The sequence below is a fragment of the Tursiops truncatus genome, chromosome 19, assembly GCF_011762595.2.
Source record: "Tursiops truncatus isolate mTurTru1 chromosome 19, mTurTru1.mat.Y, whole genome shotgun sequence".
Taxonomy (NCBI): Eukaryota; Metazoa; Chordata; class Mammalia; order Artiodactyla; family Delphinidae; genus Tursiops; species Tursiops truncatus.
Window position 1 is genome coordinate 27,159,662 of NC_047052.1, and position 20,783 is coordinate 27,180,444.

A 20,783-nucleotide genomic window follows, 5' to 3' on the forward strand; every position below is an offset into this window, starting at 1 on the left:
ACACAGGAAAAAGGGGGCTTGCAGGGCTCTCCTCCTGGAACCTCACCATCATCATCCCTAAGACCCAGCTCAGAGGTCACCTCCTTCAGGAAGCCTTCCTCAACTCCCTCTACAGTCAGTCCTGGCCTCCTTTGGCTCTCTATGTCTGTGTGTCTGTTTCTGTTTCATAGGGTCCCGTTAGCCAACTCTGGGAGGTGCAGGATGGTACATCCCTCCTCCTAGTGCTAGCCAGGGAGCTGCTGATCCATCTCTGTGCACAGGGCCTAGTGTGCACGGAGGTCGCTGGGCAGGTGGACAGTGAGGGAAATGGAGTGAAGGATCAGTGCAGCCACAGCGCCCTCTACAGCCAAGGGATAGAGGAGACAGGCACTTCCTGTTATGGCCACCAGGGGGAGCCAGTTCCCAGGGCAGCTGGAAAGGCACGGGGACGTCCCAGTCTGGCCGGGAGACATAGTGTGGCCCAAGTCGGGGGAGATCCAGTTCCCCTCAGCCCCATCCTCTTGTAGAATGCCCCGCCCCCAGCCTCTATTAGCTGAGTACCTACTACCTGCCAGCCTGTGCTGACCCACCCCCTCACCCCTATACCTGTATTAATCTTCATTCCAACCCTGTGAAGTCAGCCCTACCATTGGCCCATTTCACAGACAGGGAACCTGAGATCCAATGAATTAAATGACTTGCCCAAGATTGTTCCAGACATCAAAGGCTTTCCCTGCCTGGTCAGGACTGTAGTGCCTGGCAGGGAACCTGCGTGCCTGGTACTTATAGAGAGATGCCGGGTGGCTTGGCCCTCCCCACGGCCAGCTGGCCTTATGACTGAGCTGGGTGCTGGCAGTCACCAACAGCCATCCTCATCCTGTGAGGCGCTACATATGGCTGTGGTGACAGATGCAATCATCTGCCACAAGCCAGACAAAAGGAAGCCTGGCAACTATGGGGCATGAGAGGAGTTTGACTTTGGGAGGAAACCAAGGAGGGCTTCCAGGAAGAAGTGGCTTTTGGATGGAATATTTAAGGGCAGCATTAAATGGAGGGGTGGTCCATGCAGGAGTTCACTGTCTCCTTCCTGGGCTGGGCCTTCCCTGAACAAAGCTGGCCCCCTCAAGCTAGAGCCCGTCTCCAGTGTCCCACCATGTGTAATGGAACCCCAATTTCTAGGGCCTGGTCAGTCTAATCATTGGTCAGTTGGCTTCATCATCCTGCCCTGGTGACATCACAAGACCCCTGAGAGGAAGGATGTGGAAGTGTTTGGGGGAATGGCCGCTGTTTCCTACATTGTGATATTTAAGGTTTCACTCTACGTCCCCTCTGAGCATTTTGGCTCCTTTTGGGGTTTTTTTTTTTGGTTTTTGGTGTTTTTGTTTTTAGGGAGAAGGATTGATTTATTACTTGCTGCAAGTAAGGAGAACACCGGGGATCTTTCCAAAGCAGTGTCTCCCATTTTGGCTCCTTTTGAAACTGCCACTCCAGACCAGTGAAAGGAAATCCAGCATCCAGGGACAGAAACATGTCTCTCCTGGACCCTTTCTCTTTCCTTCTTTTTTCTGCCGGTCACTGTCGCTGTCTACATCTGATCCCCAATCCAAATGACACCTCCTCCAGGAAGCCCCCCCCGACCCCTGCTTTGACCCCTGCTTTATATTTCTGAACTCAGAGCTCACAATCACTTTGCAAATTTGGCCCCAATTTTCCATCTATGGCATTTGGATTCAAGGCCCAGAGAGGGCCAGTGATTTCCTGACATCATACAGAAAACAAGGATGGAGCTGGCCAGAATCCATGTATCTCTCCGGCCCACTGACCTTCAAAGTGAGCTACCACTATCGGTATACAGGGCCCAGGACAGGGCAGAATCATCTGCTTTCATCAATCCTCCTGGATTGATTCCTTTGAGAGCAAAAAGGTGGAAACAGAGAGTGAGCTCCCCATCACTGGAGGGATACAAGTGAGGCTGCACCACTGTGAACTACCATGATTCCAACAGACAGGGATCAATGGCATGACCTGACATTCCTGGCTCCTGAATAGCCACTCCAAGGTGAACAACTCTAGTCCTATGGACATTCTTGGGATTTGAGGGGAGGGACTGCCTGGCTTCCTTTAACCCACCCTTAGTAGACTCTGGAGGCAGACTGTCTGGGTTCAAATCCCAGTCCCCCTACTCAATAGCTGTGTATCCTTGGGCTAGTTACTCACCCTCTCTGGGCCTCACTCTCATCACCTGTAGATAGGAATAAAAATTGAGACTCCTGCAAGGGTCGTTGTGAGAATTAAATGAATTGATACCTGTAGAGGACTTAGAGCAGGGCCATGCACATGGCACGCACCATAGGTGTCAGCTAGATATCTCTGTATCCTTCCTGACCAGCTCACGCGTGCCCCTCAATCAACCCCTGGGCCTGTCACAGGTTCCTACTCCTACACCTTCCCTCCCACCCTCCATGTAATCCCCTTGGGGCCCCCACAGCCAGCTCAACTTCCAAAGCACCTTGATGGGAAATTCTTAGAGCATGAATTTCCTTTCCGGGAAGATTGAAACCCCACCCAGAAAACTTCCCTCCTCACAGCCTGGAACTGAGCCTGTCCCCAGAAGCCTCTGAAGGACAGGAGAGCTGAACTGGGGCACCATCTACGTTATCGTGAAATCCTCAGGGCCACCCTGTAAGGCTGGCCCTACTGTTTTGCCATTTTACAGATCAGGAAACTGAGACTAGGGAAGGGCCATCTGTTCCGAGATCTCCACCAGTGGGGCCAAGACACAGACCTCAGTCTCACCCTAGAGAACTCCTTGCAGCGCTGGCACTGTCAGTTTCTACAGATGCATGCCCCCCTGGCTTTGGGAGACCCCCAAAGAAAAGGAGAGAAAAATGGTGGGGCCGGGGTCAGCCAAGACCACAGGCAGTGCAGACAACTCCAGCCTGGGAGAGAGGATTTGGGGGGCCGAGCCCCCTAGGGATGCCCCCATCCCCCAGCTCCCCTTCTGGAGCAGCTGCCCTTGACCTCAGGCCTTCCGTAAACACAGGGAACAAAACAGTCTGGCCAGCCTGACACAGTGGGGGCCACCATCACAGAGTCCCCAAGGATCCAGGCAGAGCGGAGGGGACCAGGGCTCCTTTAAGCCGAGACTCCCGGGCTGCCCGTCCCCAGGGCTGGCTGGGCCCGGGAGGAAGGGCCCCGGGGCTGCGGCTGCGCAGGCCCAGCCCTGCCCATCCTCGTGGTGGGGGAGGGGGAAGCGGGCAGGGCACCCGTGGCTCACTTTCTCCCGCCGCCGGGGCCTGAGTCACTTCCTCTGCCATCCATGTAGAGCCACGAGTCACCGCTGGCCCAGTCCAGGCTCCTGGAAAACCCATTTCCTCGGAGGATGGAGGTGGAAGTTGAGTGGACAGGACCTGGGCAGCTCTGCGGTTAACCCTTCCTGGGGAGGCACCTCCCCAGGAAGATGACCTGGACCTGGGCCCCCATACCTTTCCTTCTCCTGCCCGTAACATACACTGTGGACCACAAACTTATCCACCCCCCGGCCAACCTGTCTCTCTGTCTGGAATGCCTTTCCTAACTCCATGACCCAACTCATCTTTTGAAACTCAGTGAAGACATACCCTCCCCATGAAGCTTTGCCTAAGTGCCCATCTGCCATCAGAACTAACTTCTGTGTTCTGGGTGGGGCTCAGGGAAGGGGGCCAACCATGACCTACACTCAACCCTATGTGCTCCCTTTGCCACGAGGAGTTAATATCAGAGGTACCCAAACACACCCACGGGTCAGAACCACCCGAGGAAGTTCACTAAAATGCAGATCCACAGGCCCCTGCACCCGGAGGAGCAGATGCTACAGGTCTGGGGTGGGGCTCGGGAGTCTGGCTTTAACAGGTGTCCTGTTGACTGACACTCCGCGGGCTTAGAGCCACCGGCTTGCAAGGCTGGGATGACACCAGGAGTCCTGTTTACCAGAGGCAGAGGCGGGGAGGGCCCAGTCCCGAATCACTCAGATGGTGAAAGGTTGGCCCTGGACGGGGTCCGGGACAGCTTGCTTCCCCACAGTACCTCTTCTCAACCTCACTGGTGGTGAGGATGAATCACCACCCTGGCTGGTTCACCCAGCGTTTAGCAGGGTGCCAGGAACCTGGAAGGAGCCTCCCAAGGCACAGCTGGGCGCAGGAGGGCGTGGGTGGGGGAAGGAGCCCCTGCCTGAGTGGGTCTTCAGGTGTGAGCCTGGTCTTGCCCTCCTCGGGGGAGGCGGGGGGAGCGACAGTAGAGAGAGGACCCAGCTCAGCTCTGCAGCTCCAGCCCCCATCCTCAACTGCTCTCCAGTGGGGGGAGGGGAAGAGGGGGCAAAAGGGAGCTGCCGGCTAGGCCCCTCCCCCGAGCCCTGGGCAAAGGGCCTTAGGAAAGAAGGATTTGGCCAAGGGTGGGTTGGCGAGCGTGAAGTCCTTGAGGGCAGAAGCACACACGAGTGTGGATGTAGGTGTGCGCGCACGTGTGCGCACCACACGTGTGCGAGAGTGAGGAGGAACGTTAGAAGAGAGCGGAGGCTCTACCGCAGGTGTTTCCTCCACAGGAGTGGTGTCGGGGGTGGAGAGGACCCTCCACCAGCCGTTTCCAAACTCTTTTGTGAATGTCAATCTAACTTAGAAACACCACGTACCCAACAAACAAATGAGGTGCCCCATCAGAGCCGGCGGGACCCCGGACCACGCCTCACTCCCAGCCCAGCCGCCAGCCTCTCAGCAGCGCCCGTGGCTCCTGGCAGCACAGCTGGCACACATGGAGCCCCTCTCTCCTCCCTCTCGTCCTGCTCTGCAAGCCGGGTGACCGAGGCCCCAGCTAGGTGACCACACAGAACTCCCCACAGGAAGGGTGTTCTGGCCTGGCTGGGGAAAACAGAGTGACCTCAGGTTTCAGGAATTTTTCTACAATAAAAGAGAATAAAAATTAAGCTAGCTGCCTGCCCGCAGGGGCTGGCGGATGCCAAGGCCTGGCCTGCTCACTGCCTGGATGGGTCCCACATTCGTGCACCAGACCCGCTGGAGGGCTGCCCCGCCCGCGCAGGGCCCACCACCCCACACCTTCTGGTCCAGCCACGTCCCTGGGCCATGGCTCCCTCTGCGTGCCCAGACGGGCCCTGGCCTTGCGGGGAGACCGGGGAAGGGGAGGAACGGGGCACCTGCCCAGGTGAAAGGACGCTGGGTTCTCCCGGAAAGCCAGCTATCCAGAGCCACCCACCTGGTGGCCTGCTTTATCTGCAACTGGAGTGTTTGCTTACGAGGCCTCAGAGAGGCCAACCGACAGTCACCAGAGATGAGCCTGGGCTTGAGTGTTCCCACCTCCAAAGCTCTGCACACACCAGTCCTCCCCCCTGGGATGCCAGCCTTGTGACACGTCTGTGAAGGTCCCCACACCCTGGGCCTCAGGCCTCCACATCCTCACCCGACTGCCCCCCACACTCCAGCCACACAGTGCCTGGCAGAACAGCAGATGGCGAGTGGGAATAAACAGAGGTCTGTCTGGCACAGTGAAAAGGGCCCTGGAATCCAAGAAGAAGAGTGAGGGGATGACAGTTCCCGCTCAGCAAGCGCTCACTTTGCGCCCGGCACCGTGCAAAGCACTTTTCCCAAATGATCGTTCAATCCTCACCTTACCTCTGTGAAACAAATGCTATTATTGCCCCCACGTTAAAGACAAGGAAACGAAAGTCCAAAGAGGCTAAGTGATATCCAAGATCACAGAGCAAGTAGCCAAGCCAGGATTCAAACTCCAGTCTACCAGATCTCAAAGCCCGTGCTTTTAGCCACTGTGGTCTCTGGAGTCCCTTCCTTCCCTTCTCTGGGGCTATCTCCCTGATTTTACCAAGAGGTAACTTTGCTAAGCACTTCCTAAGAAGCTCTAGTTCCCAAGTTAGAGAAACACTGCAGGCACTACTTGGTCTTGTGAATTAACACACTGAAGGTTCTGATAAGTCCTGCAGAAAGAAAATCTACAGAGCTTGGTCAGGCTTAGTTTCCCAGCCCAATGTGGTGGTGCATCCTCTTTTGCAGGACACTGGTTACCAACATGAAAAAAAGAGCTCTCAGAAATCTTGACACCACATAGAAAAGAAGCCTGTCAGCATCCCCCCTCCCAGCCTCCAGCCCCCTCCCCTCCCCTCCCCTCCCCTCCGAGCTGTCCCAGAGGCCATTAACTAGCAGGAGACGGGCTGCAGGAGCCATTTAGGCTGTGATGTGCCCGAGGGCAACTCATCACCATCTTTGACACTTCCAGGTGAGAGGTCCTGGGGGAGCCTGGGTCATATTCGGCCCCATCCCACCTCCCTTTGGCCGGCAGCACCAGCTCTTGGGGAAAGGGGAACTACCATCCCTGTTTCCAGATTGGCTATTCCATTAAAGCCAGCCACAGTCACCTCAAGCAGCTGAGACACTTAGAACATTGGGACTGAAAGGGAGGGAGGGAGGGAGAGAGAGAAAAAGAGAGAGAGAGAGAAAGAGGTGATGAGAATGCAAGAGCTTCTAGGAGCTGAGAATCAAAGGCTTTCAGAACCTGAGTGTGGATGGAAAAGACCTAGAACCTCAGGGAAGAGGAGGGATTAGGAAGGGTCCCAGGTCTGGCCCAGTCTGGAGTGGGGCTCAGGCAGCAGGACTTCTCACGAGCTGTCCCGGGACAGTGGCGCCGGCCCTGCCCAGCTCCACGCCCCTGGGGCAGCCTGTAGCCCACAGCCAAGTCTCCCCACAGCCCTCCCCAAGAGGAGCAGCTGAGGCTGGACCCCAGGACCCCAGGGCACTCACCAGTCAGCACCTGCCCAAGGAATGCAGACTCCCAGAGCAGGGGGAGCATAGGGTCCAGGACCAGTTCCACAGCTAACTGGCCCTGAGACCTTTGGACCAGCCTGTCCCCTCCCTGGGCCTCAGCTTCTTCCTCCGTCGAGGAGGTGACTATGATCCCTGTCCCCTGTCTGTCTTCTCCATAGCCCAGGGTCTCAGGATGCTTCCAGGGAAGGGCAGGGCTTACCTCCCAGCTGCCAGCAAAGGGAAAAGATGCTGGCCATCTCCTCTCCTGGCCAGCCTGTCTTCCCTCTCAAACCACAGACGGACCTCAGCTGTATGGCTGCAGTTCCCCTTCAGCATCTATATTCCCGAACTGCCCAAGGCCAGGCTTACAAGGTCAGCCCAGTCACCTCCCGGCTCATTTTGAGGGGGGCTGCAGTTCGACTCCCCCGGGCCTGGCAGAATGCCCGCCTTTGGAGCACAGGACCCTTAGCGTTCCCAAGGTCACCCGCCAGCCCTCCCTTTTTTATCTTCTCTTCTGGGTCCCAGATCCCTGGCTGAGGGGTGGGCAGGACACACAGCCAGGCTTCCTCCCCCACGGGGGCAGTGGGCCTGGGCGAGGCTGAGGTTCCAGCTCCCTCCGGGAAAGGTCGGCGAAGGCACAGACCAGGATCCCATCCCAGCTCTCTGAGCACACATCGCTGCCTCACCGGGTCCTCCACTGCTGTTTGCACACGCCCACAGACAGGGCACTCACCACCTCCAGCCACAAAGCTAGCATTTTTTTTTTCTTTTTTTAATTAATTTTTATTGGAGTATAATATAAAATTTGTTAGGGATGTCTAACAGAAAAAGTGGAAATACAGTATTCTATATTGCCCTCTAACAGAATTACCAAATGTCGCAGACCCACGATGCCATCACTAGTAGATCTTGGTCACAAAGCTAGCATTAATGAAGCTCTCTGAAAATGCAAGACTTGATTCTAAGCTCTCTACACAAGCGAACACATTTGATCCTCCCCCAAATCTTATGAGACGAGTACCATTATGCCCATGTAACAAACAAGGCCCTAGAAGATCAAGTTACCTGCCGGAGATCACACAGCTCATGGTGCAGCCTCAGAGCCTGACTCCAGAACCCATGCTCTTGACTTTGCAGCGTTTCCCCTTGACAGGAACTAACTGTTAGAAAGGGCTTCTCTTTAAAATTCGTAGTAAAAGATGCTTCCAAAAACGTGTTTCCTCGAGATGAGATGAACACTTTCCTCTGAGGACCCTGGACCTGGAGCTCTGTCAGGACCGTATCCCAGCCCCACTCCTACACTCTCAGCCACCTGCAGGCCCTGGACCTCCCCTTCCAGCATCCTCAGAGGCTTGTCTTTGACAATGGGGGTACAGCCCGGAAACTGAATTTTAGCTGGAGTGTGGCAGAGGGAAGGGGTGTGGGGTGTGAGGCCCTTACCCCCAACCACTTCCTGGTGGTTCTGATCTGCTGTCTGCTTCACTGACCAGGTCCCCTCAGAGTAGCATCTCTGACTCTCCCAGGGTCCCTAGTGTCACCCCAGCCCCAACCCCACCTTACCCATCCGCTAAGTTCTCAGTGTTGGGAAGAAGGGAGAGGGGGAAGGGGGATGGAGGGGAAATGGAGGGGAGAGGAGGAGGGAGAAGATGATGATACAGGGGAAGAGAGATGGAGGGGGAGGGGGGTGAACAAGGGAAAGGGGAGAGGGGATAAGAAGCGGGGATTTGGTGAGGAGAGGGGAGCGGGAGCACGAATGAGAGCAATGGCGGGAGGAGGGGAAGAATCATACCTGGATTCCTCCTTCGTGTCATCAAGTGGATTATAAATACATAAAGAGTGTGAATGAGTGGGCCAAGGGCTCGCCTTGTTTGCAGGATGCAGCCCGCTGCGGTGGTGGGTCAGTTTCTCCCCACTTCAAGAGGCCAGAGGGGCACTTTGAAGCTGAGCCTCCCCAGCCTCGGTCCCCGCCCCCCTCACCGGAGCCTCAAACAAAGCGGGCAGCCTGGGAAGACGGGCTGCAAGTCCCAGCCGCCAACCCGGGAAAAGGGGCGCAGGTGACAGCAGCCCCTGGCAACCGTTGCCCTGGCAACCGTTGGCAGCTGCAGGGACTACGTCACTGCCCAGCTCCAACCCAGCACAGCGCAGGCCCTGACTTGTCCTGTGCCCAAGTCCCCTTACTTGGATGCTGGCCAGGTAGGGAGCTGGCAGGAAGAAAGGCAGAGTTTAGGACACCAGATTATGGGGTACGTTGGGGGACACCTGCCTATGTTTGTCAATATTGACTTAAAGACCAAATCTTTTTAGAACACTAGTGGGGGCTACCCCTGTGATGAAAAATGCCTACTACCAGCTACATTTGCCCCTGAAGGCTGCCAGCTTGTGGCCTTGGCCTTGACGCACACTAGACACCCGTCTAATCTCCACCACTGGCTGCCATGAGCACAGAATGTGCACAATACTTCCCTGGAAGCATCTTAGGGGAGTACCTCCTCCAGGAAGCCTTCCCAGATTGCCACAATCCACCAGGAATCTTCTTTCTGAGTTAGCCCTGGGGCTGGGGGTTCCCCCTGGCTTTCCTCCAGAGTTCCCTGGGGTCCAAGAGTGGGTCCTTTCTGTACCCCAGAGTGAGTACCAGTCTGGGGAGGGAGGAGAACAGAGGCAAAGCTTCTGAAACCCTGCCTATGTGCCAGGCACTACACTGAGCATTCTGGAGATCCATTCCCACCACTCTGCGAGGTTAGCCCTGTTGAACCCATCTTACAGATGCGGAGAGAGAGGCTCAGGAACATGATGTGACTTGCTCAAGACCACCCAGCTGGTAAGAGCGGTGTATGGAATTCAACCCATGATCTCCTCTGAGACACGAAGACATCAAGACCCAATATCCATCTGATGCTTGACTAATCCCACCCCCCATTCAGTGCACATCCAAACTTTATTTGATCACCTCCAGTGACAGGGAGCTCACCTCATCTGAAGAGGACAGATCCCTTTGATCTCTAAAACGTCTTTCGTAGCCACTGAGTCAAAGGGAAAAGGACATCAAAGCCATGGGGTGGCCCCATGAGAACCCAGGGCCCAGAAGAGAACCAGGGCCGTCGGGCGCCCCCACTGAGGCCTTCAGCTCCAGACCAGCAGCAGATCAGGAGGTAGAGTGGGGCTGCTCAGGGGCCCAGGGTCTTCAGAGCACTTCCCCAGAAAAAGCAGGAATCCCTTTGGCAATCACACTCCAAGGGGCTCTGGGATGCTTTCTGGCCGAGGCCATGGGAAAAGCAGCAGGGGCTGGGGTCCTTGGGATGGTGTGCCCGTGCACCAACACCACCTCCTCCCCCACCGATGGACCAGAGCCAGGAGGCGGCTATTGTCTCGCTGCCGGCCCAGAGCTGTGTCCTATTCAGGCACTATTTTTGGCCCCCAGAGGAAGAGGAAAAGAAAGCAAAGAAAGGAGTTCCTGTTCTCAGTGGAACCTTTGCCTGGAAAGGATTCCAGGGCCTGCTGGGCCAGAGAAGGCAATCACTGTTGGATCAAAAGATCCTACACTTAAAAGGAGCTGGCAGGGGGCTGTGGTTCAGTGAAGCCAGAGGGAGGGCACAGATGGGGCACCCCTGGCCTTGTGCACACACTTGGCGCTCACTAACTGCAGTGACACGCAGAGAAACAGAGGCACAGGATCCCCGGTTCCACCCATAGTCACTAAGCACTTGTAATGACAATAATTTTTAAAACCTACAATAACGCAGGGCTGCCCAGAACCAAGTCTCTGCCAGAGAGACTGACTATCCTCATCTAACACCCACACGCTCCTGAGCAGCGTGGAGGTCGGGGACAAAATGAAAAGCCTCATAAATCAGATAACTGATGCTCACGGAGCAGCACGACTGCCAAAAAACAAGCTAGCGACCCCCCTCCACTCCCCCCACCTTACGCCACCCTACGTCTTCCTTGCTTTCACCAACTCCAGCACACGAGCCTTCTTTCTATTCTCAGACACACCTCAGGACCTTTGCACATGCTTTCCCTTCAACATAGACCATTCTTTCGGGGTTCTTTCCCTGATTGGTTCCTTCTCGGGTCTTAATTCAAATGTCCCCTCTCCTAAGCTTTCCATGTCAACCCAACCAAAATTATCCTCCCCATTCATCACTCTCTTCCATGTCACCGTATCTTATAAACTTTATAGCACTTCACACTGTCTGAAATGACCCTGCAATGTGCTTGTTATCCATTTCTCCAGGTTTGCTCTGTCTCATCCATCTTGCTCATCACTCATATCTCCAGTACCTAGTACCACAGTGCCTGGTCCACGGTAGATGCTCAATGACAGCTAGTTAATAAATGAATGAGTGAATGAGACAGAGCTGGGACTCTGACTAGGCCAGGCCGCTCCAAGCCTCTTCCCAATCGGAGCCAGTTCCTGATGCTCAGGGCAGGGAGATTCCAGCACTGAGCTGTCCCCACTCCCCAGCCTCTGATGGGATTAGGGGCATATACACTTTTGCCAGGTGCTTGGCCAGAGAGGAGCTCCCAAGACTGTGCACAGCCTAAGAGCCAGGACCGGACCCGAAACTTCACGTCCAATACAGAGCCACCTGGTAAAGGCTCGTAAGAAGTCCTGCAGTGCAGAAGCCTGGGCGCACAAGGCTTTCCTAAACCAATGGGACCACAGACATACTTTTGCAGGTGCTGGATTATTTGAGGTCTGAGATCCCATCTGAATCTGTGATCAAAATTTGAGTTTTCTCTCTACATGAAGGCAAAGTAACCACCGCCACACCCCTCAACCACCTGCTCCGGGGGCCCAGGGCTAGAGGAGGCACAGGCATGGGATTTGCTGATGAAGGTGGGTCACATTCCCACTGCTGCAAATGCCAAAGCTTCTGTCTGGACTCCCCGTGGGCTCCCTAAGGTGGAGCAAGGAGGGGAAATGGCACGTGCCTGTGGCCAGGGAGGATCCTGGGGTCTAGGCACCTGGGGGCAGGTGTATCCCAAGAACCAGCCTGCAGAGATTCGTGAGGGAGCTGGGGCAGTGACGGGAACCACACGGGAGCACGAACTACACGATGTGCACCTGGCCTCCTGCAATGCACACAGCCACGCTGTGAGCGGTGGGCATTATTAAGCCCATTTTACAACTGGGAAAACTGAGGCTCAGAGAGAAGCCACTCTCCCAGCTGGCTTCTCCCGGGTGGGGTCACACAGCTGATGAAACTGGACCCACACCCAGCTCTGTGCGCTCCTTTGCCTGTGCTGCCCCCATTGTCTCGCACGGCACCCCATCTGCAGCACTGGAATCTGCAGGACATGGAGAGGAGGTGACAACCTCTCTAGGGAATGGCACGAGGCCCAAGAGGATGTGCCGTGGGTCCAAGGCATCGCAGCCCAGGAGCCAGACCCTCATCCCTAGGCTCCTGGGGTCTGCAAGCATCCCCATCCTACCTGGACAACAGTTACTACAGCTCCCAACTCCGGTTCCCCAAACCCAGGTTGGGGGAGCAGAGGCCAGACTCCTGGGTGTGCTGACACCCGGCGCAGGGTTTCCTTGAGGAGACACTGGCTGTCCTTTCCAGTACAAATGGCGACATGTGCTGCACCAGGGCCCGGCCCAGGTATTGGGACCTGCACATTCTTGGTTGCCAGCCAAGGAGACGGAGAAGAGGCTCTGCCCATCTGGTCTGGGGTGTGTGCATAGCCCCATGAGAGTGCACCAGGTATGGTCATGGACAAAGGATAAGTACAGCTTTGAGGAAATCGCACAAGGATTCCTTCCGGCCCTGCCCACTGCCCACAGCTCTTGCCAGGCAATGCCACATGCAGGTGTGTGGAAGACGGAGTCCCACAACGAGGCCAGGCATGCATCTACCAGGCGCAGGCCTATTGGATGAGGGAGAGCGAGGGGCAGCATCGGCTCCCTGATAATTTGGGAGGTGAGCATCCCCCTTCCCAACTCCTCCATCACACCCTCCTGCCTCACGCCTTCTGCTCTAACCACCGGCCTTTCACGGCACTGGAGCGGGACTGGCTCCCGGACAGAGAGGCCCCCACCCCCAGGCCATCTTCCTCTAATGCAGAGGCCTGTTCCCCGGTGCCTGGAAGCCCTGCCAGCTCCTCCAGGGCTCAGCTTTTATCTCGGCCTGCCTGGAACTGCCAAGTGCACCACAAACCGCCTGAGCCGGCGCCAGCCCAACTCCCACCACCCTGGCCTCCCCACCAAAGCACAAGTCAGGATGCACGTGGGGGTGGGCAGAGTCCTGCTGATGCCCAGGTGGCTCCAGCTCCCTTAGGGCGGGGAGGCAGGAAGAAGTGCCCCCAAGTTATTACACGTTATCTCCGGGCCTCAGTGCACCCATTTGCCCAAGGGGGAGATCCTAATAGTAAACGCTAACATATGGGCCATGTGCTGTTGTAAACACTTTACTGCATTAACACCTTGATGCTCAAAACAGCCCCCTGAAGTAGACACTATGTTATCTGCTTTCTCCAGATGAGGAAAATGAGGCAGACGCCCAAGTTCACACAACCCGAGAGGAACAAAATTCTCCCCAGACAAGCAGCCTTGCTATCTCTGTGGGTCCTGTCGCCCCAGAAGAGCATGGGCTTAGGAGCGGCAGGGATGGGGTTCAAGACAAGGGCACATGTCCGCGGGCTCCCAGCATAGACTCTGGCCTGGCTGAGGAGCCCCCTCCCCACTGAGGGGGGCAGGAGAGCACAGTGAAAAGAGCCCAGACTCTGGAGATAAGAGGTCACTCCTGGGTAAGCCTCTGTGCCTCAGTGTCCTCATCTCTAAAATGGGCACATCAGGAGCTTGTGCCTGGCAGGAATAAATGTGTGTGCAGGGGCTTCCCTGGTGGTCCAGTGGTTACAACTCCGTGCTTCCAATGCAGGGGATACCTGGTCAGGGAACCAAGGTCCCACAGGTCACATGGCATGGCCAAAAAACAAAACAAAACAAAAACATGTGTGCAAAGCGCTGAGCCTAGGGCCCGGCAGAGTCTGAGGGCAGGGAGGGTCCAGGACTGTTCTAGCCCAGCCGAGCCACCAGGGAACCAGGGACAGCTGGGGGCTTGAGGGGCTTGCAGGGGGTGTCTCAACCCACTGGTGCCAGCGCAGGCACCGGGCAGGGATCAGAAAATGTATGTCCCAAGCTCTCCCCTTCAGCAGCCCTGTCCTGACCCCCAAATCTGCAGGGTTCCCCATGGGTCTCAAGGAACTCCTGATGGGGCGTGAGGACCAGACTGGGGGAGGGCAAGCCTGGGAGGCTGGGGCCCAGCCAGGACCCCACCCCACCCCGCTTGAGAGGTCCCTCTGTGCCAGCCCTGCCCTGCCCCCACTTGCCATCTGCCTGGTCCCCGGGGTCCTGGTCCCCCCAGCTGCTGCGTTTGCTCATGTGATGCCCCATCTGCTATGAGTCGGAAGAAAGGTCCACAGGGCCACCCCGGGTCGGGCTGGGGTGCTGAGACTGCTCTGGTTCTGGGTGGGCTGGCAGCACTGACATTTGGGCTGTGTTGCCACATTTCCCCCACCACTCTCACCAGCCCTGCCCCTGACTCTTCACTGCATCCCTGAAAGGGGCGCAGTCCCACCACCCATCACCCACACGCAGCTCTTGCGGAGGATGAAGTGACTTGGGGCCCGGCTCAGCGAGAGCACCGTCCGTGTGGCCCCCTTCATGGCTGTCCCTGTCCTGCCCCTCCCAAATCTGTCATGCCGGGCCCCGCTGGGAAGGCCACCCCGACTACAAACAGACCCGGCCACAGCCCCGGCCCCTCTTTTACCTGCCCTTCTCCTGGGCTGGGCGACCACCGCCCCTCTCTATCCCCACAGTCATGAAGCTGCCCTCCAAGTAGAAGCCTCGGGCCTGGGGCAACCAGGTCAGCCCTGCATCACAACCCTGCCCTCCTTACCCAGCTGGGGTGGCATCCTGGGCACCCAGACCCCACCTGGCACCCACCTGGCCTGGCTGCAGTACCACCCAAGTCTTCCTGCCATCCCTTCCCCTGAGAGCAGATTGGGACCTGCCAGCCTGGCACTCCAGGTCCCCAAAATGACGCATGCTGGGTCTCCAGTGCCATTGCCTGCCCCACTCCCCGCAGTTCTCATCATTCCCAAACCTTTTCCCATGCAGCTTCCTCTGCCAGGAATGCTGCCCGCCTCTTCCCTCCAATCCCCATACGTGTACACCAAACCCTCCTCCCCTCCCCACCAGCACCCAAGGCCAGACTCTGGGCCCTCTGCAGAGCCTCCGGATCCTCCCAGGTCAGGAGGTTCTCTCCTCCTCCACCAGCAAGCTTATCTCACTCGTCAGCCTCAGATCCTGCCTTGTTTGTGTCCCTGGCAAGATGAGGGTGTCCCGGCCAGGCTGACCAGGTCCTGCCCAGTGGCCCAGGGCACCAAAGCCAGCACAGTGCAGCCTCCCTAGCACAGCCTCCGCCTCCCACACCACACTTGGAGAGGCGTCCTTCACGACCCTGACGTTCTCGGAGCCAAGACCGGGACCACGGCAGGCAGGGCAGCTATTAACCCACCCCACATGCCCACTTAGCAGCTGGGAAAACTGAGGCCCAGAGACAGAGGCAAGGCAAGGCGGCCACGGTGATGCTATGACCAAGGTGGGGCTGCATCTCAGGTCCCTAGAGTCCCTGCAGTAAAGGGACTCAGATCTGGTCCCAAGATCTAGTCCTGCCCTGGATATTGGCAGGGAAGACCTCACGGGACCCCTGGCCTGGGCTCTGGGGAACCAACTCAGCAGCTGGTGGCTCTCACTGACCCGAGACGCTTCTCCCCACTCAGCCTCCAATCGAGAGGAATCAACCCTCTGCCCTCAGGGTATCTGCAGCAAGGGGGCAGGGACTTGGCTCTGGACCACCCACACCTCATTTGTCTCATTCGCTGCTGTGTCCCCCCTCCCTAGAACAGTACCAGGCACACAGTAGGTGCTCAATAATTGTTTATATGAATAACTTCTGGGACTTCCCTGGTAGCACAGTGGTTAAGAATCCGCCTGCCAATGCAGGGGACATGGGTTCAATCCCTGGTCTGGGAAGATCCCACATGCCGTGGAGCAACTAAGCCTGCGAGCCACAACTACTGAGCCCACGTGCCACAACTACTGAAGCCTGCGCACCTAGAGCCTGTGCTCCGCAACAAGAGAAGCCACCGCAATGAGAAGCCCGCGCACCGCAACGAAGAGTAGCCCCCGCTCGCTGCAACTAGAGAAAGCCCGCGCACAGAAACGAAGACCCAACGCAGCCGAAAATAAATAAATAAAATAAATAAATTTATTTTTAAAAAAAACAAAACTTCTTTGGCCCTCTAGAGCCACAAAGGCTATTCCTCCCCACCCCACCTAGCCCAGGCCAGAGCTGCTCCAAGGCAGGATGGGAGTGGGGCAGGTGAGAGGGTCCTGCCTTAACTCACGCCGCCCCCCCCCCACTGCCTCAGTAGAATGAACACCAGCCCCTTCCCACGGGGCCATGAGAGACCCCAACTCGTTACCACAGGAAGGAGGCTGGCTGGGGAGGCGGGGAGGAGAGGAACCAGCAGTTCCCAGGTGGGGAAACCCTATCAGCACCGGGCAGACGGGGGCCTGGGGTCTGGCGGTTAGCAAGCAGGGAGCGCTCCAGCCCTCAGCCGCTGCTTCCCCATCTACTGCTGCTGGTTTCCTGGACATTCTCTCTCATCCCAGGTCCCTCATGTTCAGACCCCACTGCCAGGACCATCTCCTCCTAAAGGTGGCCCGGGCCATGAAGAGCCAGACTGCCCCTGTTTCACTGGAGGGCCCCAGATGCAGCATCCGGGCAGCTGAGGCGAGGCTGCCCTCACGTGCCCATGCTCAGCCCCCGGCAGCATCCTTTCCTCCTCAAGGCGGGAGGCTGGCTTGTTCTGTGACCTTAGGTAAGGCCCCTGTCCTCTCACAAGCTTGGTTCTCCCATCTGTACAGTGGGGGCAGGAGAGCACAGTATCTCACCACCCACAGAGCAGACCCAGCTTGCAGCGCCCAGGGACTCTATCACTTTGAGCCTCAGTTTCCCCAGCTAACAAATGGCTAGTGGCTCTGAGAGGTTCCATCCTCTCAGGCCCATCCTCTTCCCAGGCGTCTCCCCGTCCATCCACCCCCAACTCTAGAGACCCTGCACAGCACTGCTCTCGTGGGCTAGCTCCCACCCAGATACCAAGACTTCGGCGCCCTGGTCCACTGCCACCCCACCTTCTGCTGCACACACTCCCATCCCTCCTCCCTCCTGCCGTCATGCCCTTGATCTGGTACCTGGGTAGAAGGTCCTGCGCGGGGCCGGGCAGCTGAACCGCCTTTCAAGATCCCCCTCCGAGGCTTAACCTGCCAGCTGTGGTCCCGTTTCTGAGAGAGCTGGTGAGTGTGGAGGCTCCCAGCCCCTCTCCTGAGGCAGGGCAAGGCAGGCAGCCAGTGTGGAGCCCGGAGACGCGCCGGCTTGTGTTTTTGGGTCGGGGGACACCCCGCTCCTGCCCCAGCTGGGCTCCTCCCTCCTCCCAGCTCGGCTGGGGATGACGGGACCATACGTGAGTCACAGATTTCTCAGAGGGAGGCTGGGAGGGGGCAGGGCTGAGAGAGCCGAGGCGGGGACACTGGGGGATGCCCATGACTCAGCTCTGGGCAAGGGGGGCACTTCAGCCTCACCCGCCCCCGATCCAGGCAGACAGGTGCCAGGCTTCATGGACGGATGCTGGTCGGAGATAAGTCTTCCTCCTCGCCCTCCATCTGTTACTTCCCCAGGGCTGTTCTCCACAGAGTTCCCGCCGAGAGGCCAGGGTTGCTATGGCAACAGGCCACCCCGATGCTGCCCCCCCCACCCCGACCCCGCACCCAGGCCCGGCAACAACGGCCCTTTCCTGAAAGAAAGCCCAGCCTCCTGGGCAGCAGGCAGGAGCCGGCGCTGACCAGCAGGGCGGAAGGCACGCCGGGGAAGGGGGGTGTCAAGCAGCCTGGCATGCGGCCAGCCAGGCCACACACAACTGGCCACCTGACCTGACTCCTCCCTGAGCCTCCGCTAGTCCCCCCGGCAAGGGGATCCATCTCAGCGCTCCCCCGAGCACTCACAGTTTCAACATTCCAAGACTCAAGATCTGGATTCTGAGACCCCAGGGGCTTCTGGAAATGGCCGCCCAGTCCATCTGCTGGGCCAAAGGGGAAACTGAGGCCCAGGTGAGGAACCATTCCTGGTGGTTCCAAAAGCTCAAAGAGAGAAATCTGGAAACGGGCCGACGCCCCCATTCCCCTTCTGGTCACTGGCCTCTGTCAGCATTTCCCTCCCACTGCTAAGGTTCATGGCCACCCTGGGAGTCAGGAAGCTTCGGATGGCCCAGGGCACCCCCCCACACCCTCCGCGGAGCGGGGATCCCCATCTTCCCTCATCCCTCCAACGTGAACAGATGATTCCCAAGTCACAGATGCTGGAAGGATTTCACAACCTAATGAGGACAAGCGATGACAGCAACAATAACAAGAGTAATAATAATAATGATTACATTCACTGACCATTTACTACATTCCAGACCCTTCCCTGGCACTGTCGCCACGGTGCCACAGGAAAACATGTTGCTCAGACCAGCACCTGACACTTGATGAGCCCTCGGTCAATATTCATGGTGAATGTGGTGATGCAGAAGGAAGAGATATGAAGCCCAGAGAAGGGAGTTAACTCGCCCAAGATAACACAGCTGGGAAGTGGCAGAGATGGGGTGGGAGCCCAGGTGGTCCGGCTCCACAGCCCGCTGTCCTAAGCACTCATGAATTCAGCCTCCCTAGGGGGACCACGAAACAAGGGAGCAGAAAAAGGATGGGGTGGAAAGGATCCGGGAAAGGATGGGGATTCCCTTACATGCATGTCTTTGGGCAAGTCACCACCTCTAGGGTTCAGTTTCCCCAAGGTCTGTCCTTCAGGGCTGGGCCAGCTGTTCACTGGGGCAGCCTCAGCTGTTCCCCAGGGTCCAGGCCAGCCAGACAGCAGTCACCCACCCATTCACACACACACACACATGCCACAGAGGGTGCTGGCCTGCAGGGCACAGATGGAGGGTCAGTGGCGCTACTTTGCGGTTGGCACGGGCTTGCTGAGCTGGATGTCCAAGCAAGGGATGGAGAAGCCTGGAGCCAGCTGCCACCCTAGCCACCCAGGAAAGGCCTATGCGGTGGCCCGGCCGGGGCAGGAGTTGCTTGCCAAGCTCTGCCTGCTCTCTCACCATCAGGCTGCTCAGAGACCTGCCGTGTGCTGGGCACTGTGCTAGGCTCCAGAGGGTGGAGACAACCCTGGCTCACGTGGTGGTGACACCAGACAGTCAGTTATCAGCACCGTAGAGCCCCAGAGGGCTCTGAGAGTCAGAGGAGAGAAACCAAATAAGTTATTATTAATTACAACACTACCTCTTATTAGCCTCGATACGTCTATGGGATTGATAACAGGGGCTGTGTCCATAGGGTTCACTGTCTAAGACCTCTGCTCTCTGTGGATCCTTCTCACTGTATCCTCCCAACTCTGTAGGCTGGTCCCACTGGTATGTCAGAGATACAGCTGGTCTGCGGCTGGACCTCCAGACCTGTGGGCTCTAACCAAGCACCTACCAGGTGCCAGGCCCCTGCCAGGTTCATCACATTCGTCATCTCCTCTGCCTCTCAAGACAGCTGCTATCCTGCTCCACAGAAGAGGAAGGAGGCACAGAGAGGGCGAGGACCTTGCCCTCACCTTTCAGGGTCAGAGCCAGGGTTTGAACCAGGCTCGTCGGCCCTTGAGCCCCAGCTGGGTCTTGAAGAAGCGGTTTCAGTGAACAGAGACCAGCAGGAAGGGCATTCTGGGTAGAGGGAACGGCATCAACAGAGGGGGAGAGGTGGGACATGGGAGACATCCTTGGAAGGAAGTAGGATCTAATTAGGGGGCTAAGGGCAGATGGCAGATTCTGAAAGCATGGAGTTTGCCTTTGATGGTATTTCGTCAAAGTTGCTGAGAAGCACTCAGAATGGCCCACAGACCTATGGCATGACCAGAGAAGTTGTCAGAAATCCAGCATCTCAGGTGTGTCCCAGACCTGGTGAATCAGAATATGTATCTGAACAAGATCCCAGGTGGTTCCAGCATTTGTTTTTTTGCCACATCGCATGGCATGTGGGATCTTAGTTCCCCAACCAGGGATCGAACTAGTGTCCCCTGCAGTGGAAGCATGGACCACTGGACTGCCAGGGAAGTCCCCCAGCATTTGTTAAAGCAGGAGAAACTTTGGTCTACTCTAGGGGCTGTACCAGCAATGATGGGATGGGATGGGATGGGATGTGGACGGGAGGCCAGGACCCAGCGGGGGCACTGGAGAAGATGGAGGTGGGTGGGAGGCTAGGGGGGAGACTTTGGTCCAAGAAACCAGAAGCAGGGCTAGGACCTCTTCTCACATGTGAGGGGGGATGTCAGAAACTGCCCTCAAGTATGTGAGGGGATGGGACGGGGTACAGATCTGGAAGACAGGCACAGTGGAATGGGGGTACCCTTGCGACATATTGGGGAACCCTCTGAAAGGCAACTGGAAACACATCGCTAGGACTCAAGGGTGAAGGGCTGGGGTCCCCCAAGCCCAGGGAAGGTCATAGACATTACTGGCTGGTGACGGTGACCAGAGATGCGGTGGAGAGTGCAGAAAGTTGCAGAAAGGTCTTCATTTGAAGGGATGGAGGAGAGGGGGTAATGTTACCACCTGGAGGTTGGTTCAGACTCTGGGCTCAGGCCAATGGGCTTCTGCTCGGCTCTGCCAGCCGGGGTGACTCAGGCAGCATCTCTCTAGCCATCCGCTGTCTCACTGTCAAGTGGGGATAATAACAGCACCACCAATAGTAAAAATGAGGCCACGTACGTAAAGCTCATGGCCTAGCCCTGGCACAAATGCGTGCTCTGATGTATTGTGAGGGCTTTGCTGTTCAGAGCAGCCTGAGAAGGAGACAGAGAGGGGGCTGCCAGGGCGGTGGGAGGGCGTGTGTTCCCCAGGCCAGGA

General features: G+C 57.2%; 1 protein-coding gene across 4 annotated transcripts in view; it reads right to left on the reverse strand.

Annotated features, from left to right (window-relative positions):
* The window catches only part of LOC101323433 (adhesion G-protein coupled receptor G1), a 62,838-nt gene extending 45,424 nt beyond the window's left edge, over positions 1-17,414 (reverse strand). For 2 of the 4 annotated variants that reach the window (XM_033845093.2, XM_033845092.2), the window contains exon 1: positions 17,047-17,414. The gene's annotated coding sequence lies outside the window, so the exon portion shown is untranslated. The remainder of the gene's footprint in view (positions 1-17,046) is intronic. The other 2 variants (XM_033845094.2, XM_033845095.2) reach the window with 2 other exon arrangements.
* Between the last annotated feature and the right edge of the window lie 3,369 nt (positions 17,415-20,783).